This window comes from Danio aesculapii, chromosome 18, assembly GCF_903798145.1.
Source record: "Danio aesculapii chromosome 18, fDanAes4.1, whole genome shotgun sequence".
NCBI lineage: Eukaryota > Metazoa > Chordata > Actinopteri > Cypriniformes > Danionidae > Danio > Danio aesculapii.
The window spans coordinates 11,502,492-11,508,492 of record NC_079452.1 but is presented as its reverse complement, the minus strand read 5'-3'; the positions used below and the strand labels follow the sequence as shown (position 1 = coordinate 11,508,492).

Sequence of the window (6,001 nt, the reverse complement as noted above, 5' to 3'; positions counted from 1 at the left end):
AATTAGTATATTGGTTTAAAATATTATAATTTTATTAAGATTGTTAATTTGTAAACTTGGGGATTCCTTCACTAAGAAATTCCTTCAGATTTATTCATGCACTTTTGCATGGTTCAAAAACACTATACTTTAAATTACTACAGGATTTTTTCAGGATATGGCTGTATTCAAAATCACACTTTTTTTAGTAGACAGGCCTACTTCTTTTAAATAATATCTACTTCTCAATCAAAGTAGTACTTTAAAAAGTACATTACAGTGCATTTTTTACAGTGTAAAATGAATTATAATTGTGTAAACATATGAAGGAGTACAAATATATGAGTATAAAATGTAATAATATAATAGAAACTAAAAAATTCCAAATGTTTTTTTTTTATTTAGAGTTTGTGTATTGGTTTACAGGGTTTCTGCCGGGTTTTACAAGGTCTTAAACCTCAAAATCCAAGTTTTAGGCCTTAAAAAGTCTTAAATTTACTGAAATATGTTGTAGGTCTTAAATCTTTTTTAAACAGGTCTTCATTTTCCTTTGTTCATGTTTTGCTACCCAACCAGGCCAAAACCCATACAATCTCCAGCAATCCATCTCATTAAAACATTAAACTATTTATTTATTTAAAAAATAAATAAAATTCTCTATTTAAGAGTTTAATTATTTTCCTTACAATAACATTTGTTTAAAAGTGCTCCATGCATTTACTGCTGAGGACACCGACCTGGACAGATTGTTGAGCACAGATTTAGTTTATTATAGATTCGATTTTTTTTTTAAACATTTGTTCCTTTTATTATTTTAAAGAAAGTTTATGTTGGAAAAAAGTGTTTGGATACAAGTAGAGCATGCTTGTTTTTACACCATGGTTAAAATATTTTGCTAAGAAATATAAACAAATTTTTATGTTTTAATTATTAATATATATAACTGTATTAGTAAATGTATTCAATTATAATATTGTTGTTTTTTTTTGATAGGGCAAATAAAAATCTTTTCCATCTGGGCCATTTCAAAAATCCTTAGCCTTTAGCCCTTTATGAGTCTAAAATTTCATTCATAATGTTCTTAAAAATGTCTTAAAAAGTCTAAAATTTAACTTGGTGAAACCTGCAGAAACCCTGATTTAAAATAGTATAATTTTATTAATATTGTTCATTTGTAAACTTGGGGATTCCTTCACCAAGAAATTCCTTCTGAATTACTCAAGCACTTTAGCATTGTTCAAAAACACTATTTACTTTAAATTACTATAGTATTTTTTTTCATTCGAGATATGGCTGTATTCAAAATCACACACTTTTTTAGTAGGTAGACCTACTTCACTGTTTAAGCTTCTCTAGTATGAAGGACATTTTGATGCTCTGGATATGTTGTCATTGTCATGTGACCTATACCAGCATTTGATGGATATTTCACTGCCATTCTCGCTCTCCCATGACAGACTTTAGAATATCAGTGAATTTTGTTTTGGATCATGTGGGTTGTCTGCCTTTATCATTTACTAAAGGCAGTTTCTGATGTAGGAAATCACTTTTCTTTATACATAAATTTGTAGCATTAAAGAATCACAATAATAAATAAATACTTGATTCTAATAATCTAAAAATAATAATAATTATTATTATTATTCTAAAAAAATGCAAACTACATACAATTTGATTCAAATAAACAGATATTTGATTCAAATTAATACATATAAATAACTTTTGCTGATTGTTCAGACAACTTAAAATGAGCTGAATCAACACAATTCTTGAGTTTTTTTTGGGACCACCTAATGGGCTCTAGGGTTTTATAGCCAACGATAAACTTCCGGTGAAAGCTTAATGTGAATATTTTCAATTTCACAAGGTTGTTTTTACAGCATCGATGTTGTAATGTAATTACAATACATTCAGTTAAATAGACTTAAGCATTCATTTAGTTGTTTAAGCGTAAATGAGATGAAAGATTGTGTAGCTAAGAAATTCCATTGAATATACTGGGGTAAAATAAACTGTCATATTTTAAAGATATGGCGGGGGTAAATGGAATTTATTGAAGTGCTTCTTGTTCGATCTGAGGCCCACTTCATATTGTATATCTAACAGCAGTGAAGATTGCTGATTTTTAAAGGAATCAGATATTAAACGTGACAATTTTGTAATGGAAAGACTTAATGTAATGGGCTTCCTGGCTAAAAATTAAAAGTCCATGTGCATATAGCCCATTCTTTCAATGTCCATGTTCAATCCACTTAAGTTAACTTAATCGATTTGTGTTGGGACAACATGAAGGAATTGTGTGGAACCCAGGATTTTTTACAGGGTATAAATGAATAATAAATGGGAAAATAAATGTATGAATACAAGCATATGAGTATAAAATGTAATGACATAATAAAACACAAAATCTTTTCCAAAACATTTTTGTTTAGAATTTGTGTATTGATTTCAAATATTATAATATTATTAATATTGTTAATTTGTAAACTTGGGGGTTCCTTGACAAAATAATTTGCACGTTGAACATAAAAAATTTTTGGAAAAATTCCATCAATTCTGTTCTATATAAATATCTCACATTCATCACATATTGAATATCGCTTGTGATGCCAAATTTATACACCAAATTATACTCAAAACAATACATTTATTCCAAGTGTGTGGTAAGTTTTAAAATGCTAATCCAGTTACACACTCTCAGAAATAAAGGTACAAGAGCTCTCACTGGGGTGGTACCTTTCCAAAAGATACACATTTGTACTTAATGGGTCCATATTGGTACCTTAAAACCATATATTTGTATCTAAAAATTTTAAAAGGTACACTTTGGTACTTTTTAGGTACTAATATGTACACTTGAAGTATTAATATGGGGCGTCATGGTGGCGCAGTGGGTAGCACAATCGCCTCACAGCAAGAAGGTCGCTGGGTCAGTTGGCGTTTCTGTGTGGAGTTCGCATGTTCTCCTCGTGTTGGCTTGGGTTTCCTCCGGGTGCTCCGGTTTCCCCTTACAGTCCAAAGACATGCGTTATAGGTGAATTGGGTAAGCTAAATTGTGCTATATAAGCTATAACCGTGGTGTATGTGTGTGAATGAGTGTGTATGGATGTTTCCCAGTGATGGGTTGCAGCTGGAAGGGCATCTGCTATGTAAAATTTATGCTGGATAAGTTGGCAGTTCATTTGATATGCTGTGGCGACCTCTGATTAATAAAGGGACTAAGCCGAAAAGCAAATGAATTAATTAATTAATGAATGAATGAATGAGCTGTCACTGGGGTGGTACCTTTCCAAAAGATACACATTTGTACTTAAAAGGGTCCATATTGGTACCTCAAAAACATATTTTGTACCTAAAAATTTAAAAGGTACAGGTTGTTACTTTTTAGGCCTACTAATATGTATCCTTGCGGTATTAACATGGACCCTTTAGGTACAAATGGGTAGCTTTTGAAAAGGTACCACCCCAGTGACAGCGCGCGTACCTTTATTTCTGAGACTGCACAATATGGATTGTACGATTGCAAATTAATCACATAATGGATATAAATAAAACATTAGCTATTGAATTTCCACGATTACTCTTATATCTCATACATTTCTACAGATTTTGTAGATTAATTAGCTTCATAATATAGAAGCAAAATCTAAAATGTCATTTAACTTGTTTTGAGATTCATTACAAAACAAAACACCTCCCAAATTACAAAGTACCCTACAGAAGTACCCCTCAAATTATCTAAATGAGTTTACTTTACCTGACTAATATTCATAGTTTAATTTATAAACAGTAAAAGATTTGTTATTTGTAAATAAAAGTAATTTACATATGTTATAACTTATATAAGTTAACAAACATATTCATAGATTTGATCAGAGCTTATTTACTTACCACTTAAAAATTCCGTGGTGGTAGTACATAAATCACCTCAGACGGTAATACCATGTTACCGAATTATTACCATATTCACATTCATAGCACATATCCCATATAGTATTTGTTCGTATGACTGCGTATGACCACACGAATTTAACAATGAAATATTAATACTGCAGATGAACTGTCACTGATAACCGGCAGAGGGCGCTTACAGCGTAAGTGTAAATTGGATGTAAATGCATAGATATGTGTTATAAAAATTTTAAACTGCAGCGAATGAACACTGCTGACATTTATGATTTTCCTATTAAACAAAACGCTTCGCTATAATTAACGTACTTACAGGCAGAAACAGAAAAGCGGCCTATTCAAATTTCGGACGTTGCCACTGACGTCGCGCCGAGCGTGCGCTGAGGTCATTTCCTGTTTGTGCTCCCGTTGAGTCGCTAGACGGAGGCCTATCCGCGACACCCGCACCACCGTAACATCGCTCACAGACCTACAGGACGGCCACGGCGACCTCTCAAAAAGCCTCAAACCCGTCAAAAAAGCGCCCTGGGAGGACTTTGTGCGACCGGGCTCGGGCTTTGGGTCACCGAGGGGCGGTTTGTGAGGAGAATCGTGCGGCTGGGTGTTGTTATTTTTGGGGCAGCTGAGTGGTCATTGGCAGAGCTCAATACACAACAGCTCGCGAGAGGAATAAACACACACTTCACGCCTCTTAACACCCTCTTTTCGCTCCATTTACATGGGCTTTTGAGGATTTTTTTTACGTTTTAGTTGATCAGCACAACGCAGGAGAATAAAAGTGGAGGTAAGAGACCCAAAAACGTGCATCGATGATTGATGGCTAGCGTGATGCTTAGCCTAGCCTCAGCCTCTATATTTAAATTGCACTTAAATGTGATGTGTTGTTTCCCTTTGGAGTACATTACCAGACGAATCTCGTTAGGAGGACGAGTTTATTATGTTTGCCGAACAGATAGGCACCAGATCTCCCGTCATAACACACTGTTGTCCTAGCGTAGCCCATTAGAGAACGCTTTAATAAATAAAACATGTCTATGAGTTCATTTTAAAGCATTTAGCGCTTATGTTTACCTCTCCCGCGGGTTTATTTTCTTCTTGTTCATCTATTGTAAGTGCATCATCATGTCTTGAAGACCTCAGTCTATTAAGTTAAAAAAAGATCGGCTGAATTAGTGGAAATGAGAGTGTTTTATCGATCAGGCCCTTTACACGCTGTGGAGATGCATGATGGATGTGGATCTATAGGACGAACTCACTGTACATCCCATATGATCGATCACACTGATGCCGCTTTTTGTATTAATAGAACCTTCAATCTTCTCCACGTGGAGTTCAAGACAATAAACTTCAGATTCAGACCTTGGTCACATGAAATAGTGCATCTGTCAGCTTCGTATATGAGTGTAAATGAGGCCTGAAGGTTATTGGGGTTGAGAGGGGTCAGCTTTGGGACTGCTCCACTCGGCGCAGAAAGAATCATAGTAATCATTAGTTTGTTGAAATGGCTCTTGTTTGTCTTTCTCTTGTGGACTTCAAAGTGCGTGTGTGTACGTGAGAGTGTTGTTGAAAAAGAGGAAGAGGCAGACCACTGACCAACACACACTTGATGCACGTATATGTGTGCGTTGGAGACGGTCAGTGTGTTTATAATGCCAGTGCGTGTGTTAAGCAGTTGTGTAATGTACTAGCAGGGGCGTCACAAGGTGGGGATTTTATTTTGCAGGGATAATCCGGTGTTGTGCCCATGGTGATAGGACAGCATGCCAGATCTGTGCCAGAGGCTCTGCTATGCCAGGAAACTCCTCTGGCACAGACTGATCTTACTCTCACAACAATAAAAAAAAAGTGCCATAGAACAGCTTTTTTTTCGCACTGTTTACTTAAGCAAGAACGATTGTTATTAAGGCACTAATAAGTAGGGCTGCAAAAAAGTTATCACAATATCATGTTTCATATCATTCGATATCGATAATTATTGAATAATTTTAACGATACATTTAGTAATATTAGTATTTTTTTATTCAACCACTTTGTTTTAATTTACCATCATTGCTAAGGCAAATAGTTTTAATAGTCGAAAAACAAAAATCTTTATATCTTTCTCTCGCTTAAA

General features: G+C 34.5%; 1 protein-coding gene across 1 annotated transcript in view; it reads left to right on the top strand.

Moving 5' to 3' along the window:
• The first annotated feature begins 4,295 nt into the window (after positions 1 to 4,295).
• The window catches only part of akt2 (v-akt murine thymoma viral oncogene homolog 2), a 37,371-nt gene continuing 35,665 nt past the window's right edge, over positions 4,296 to 6,001 (top strand). Inside the window, exon 1 of the mRNA XM_056477914.1 lies at positions 4,296 to 4,672. The gene's annotated coding sequence lies outside the window, so the exon portion shown is untranslated. The remainder of the gene's footprint in view (positions 4,673 to 6,001) is intronic.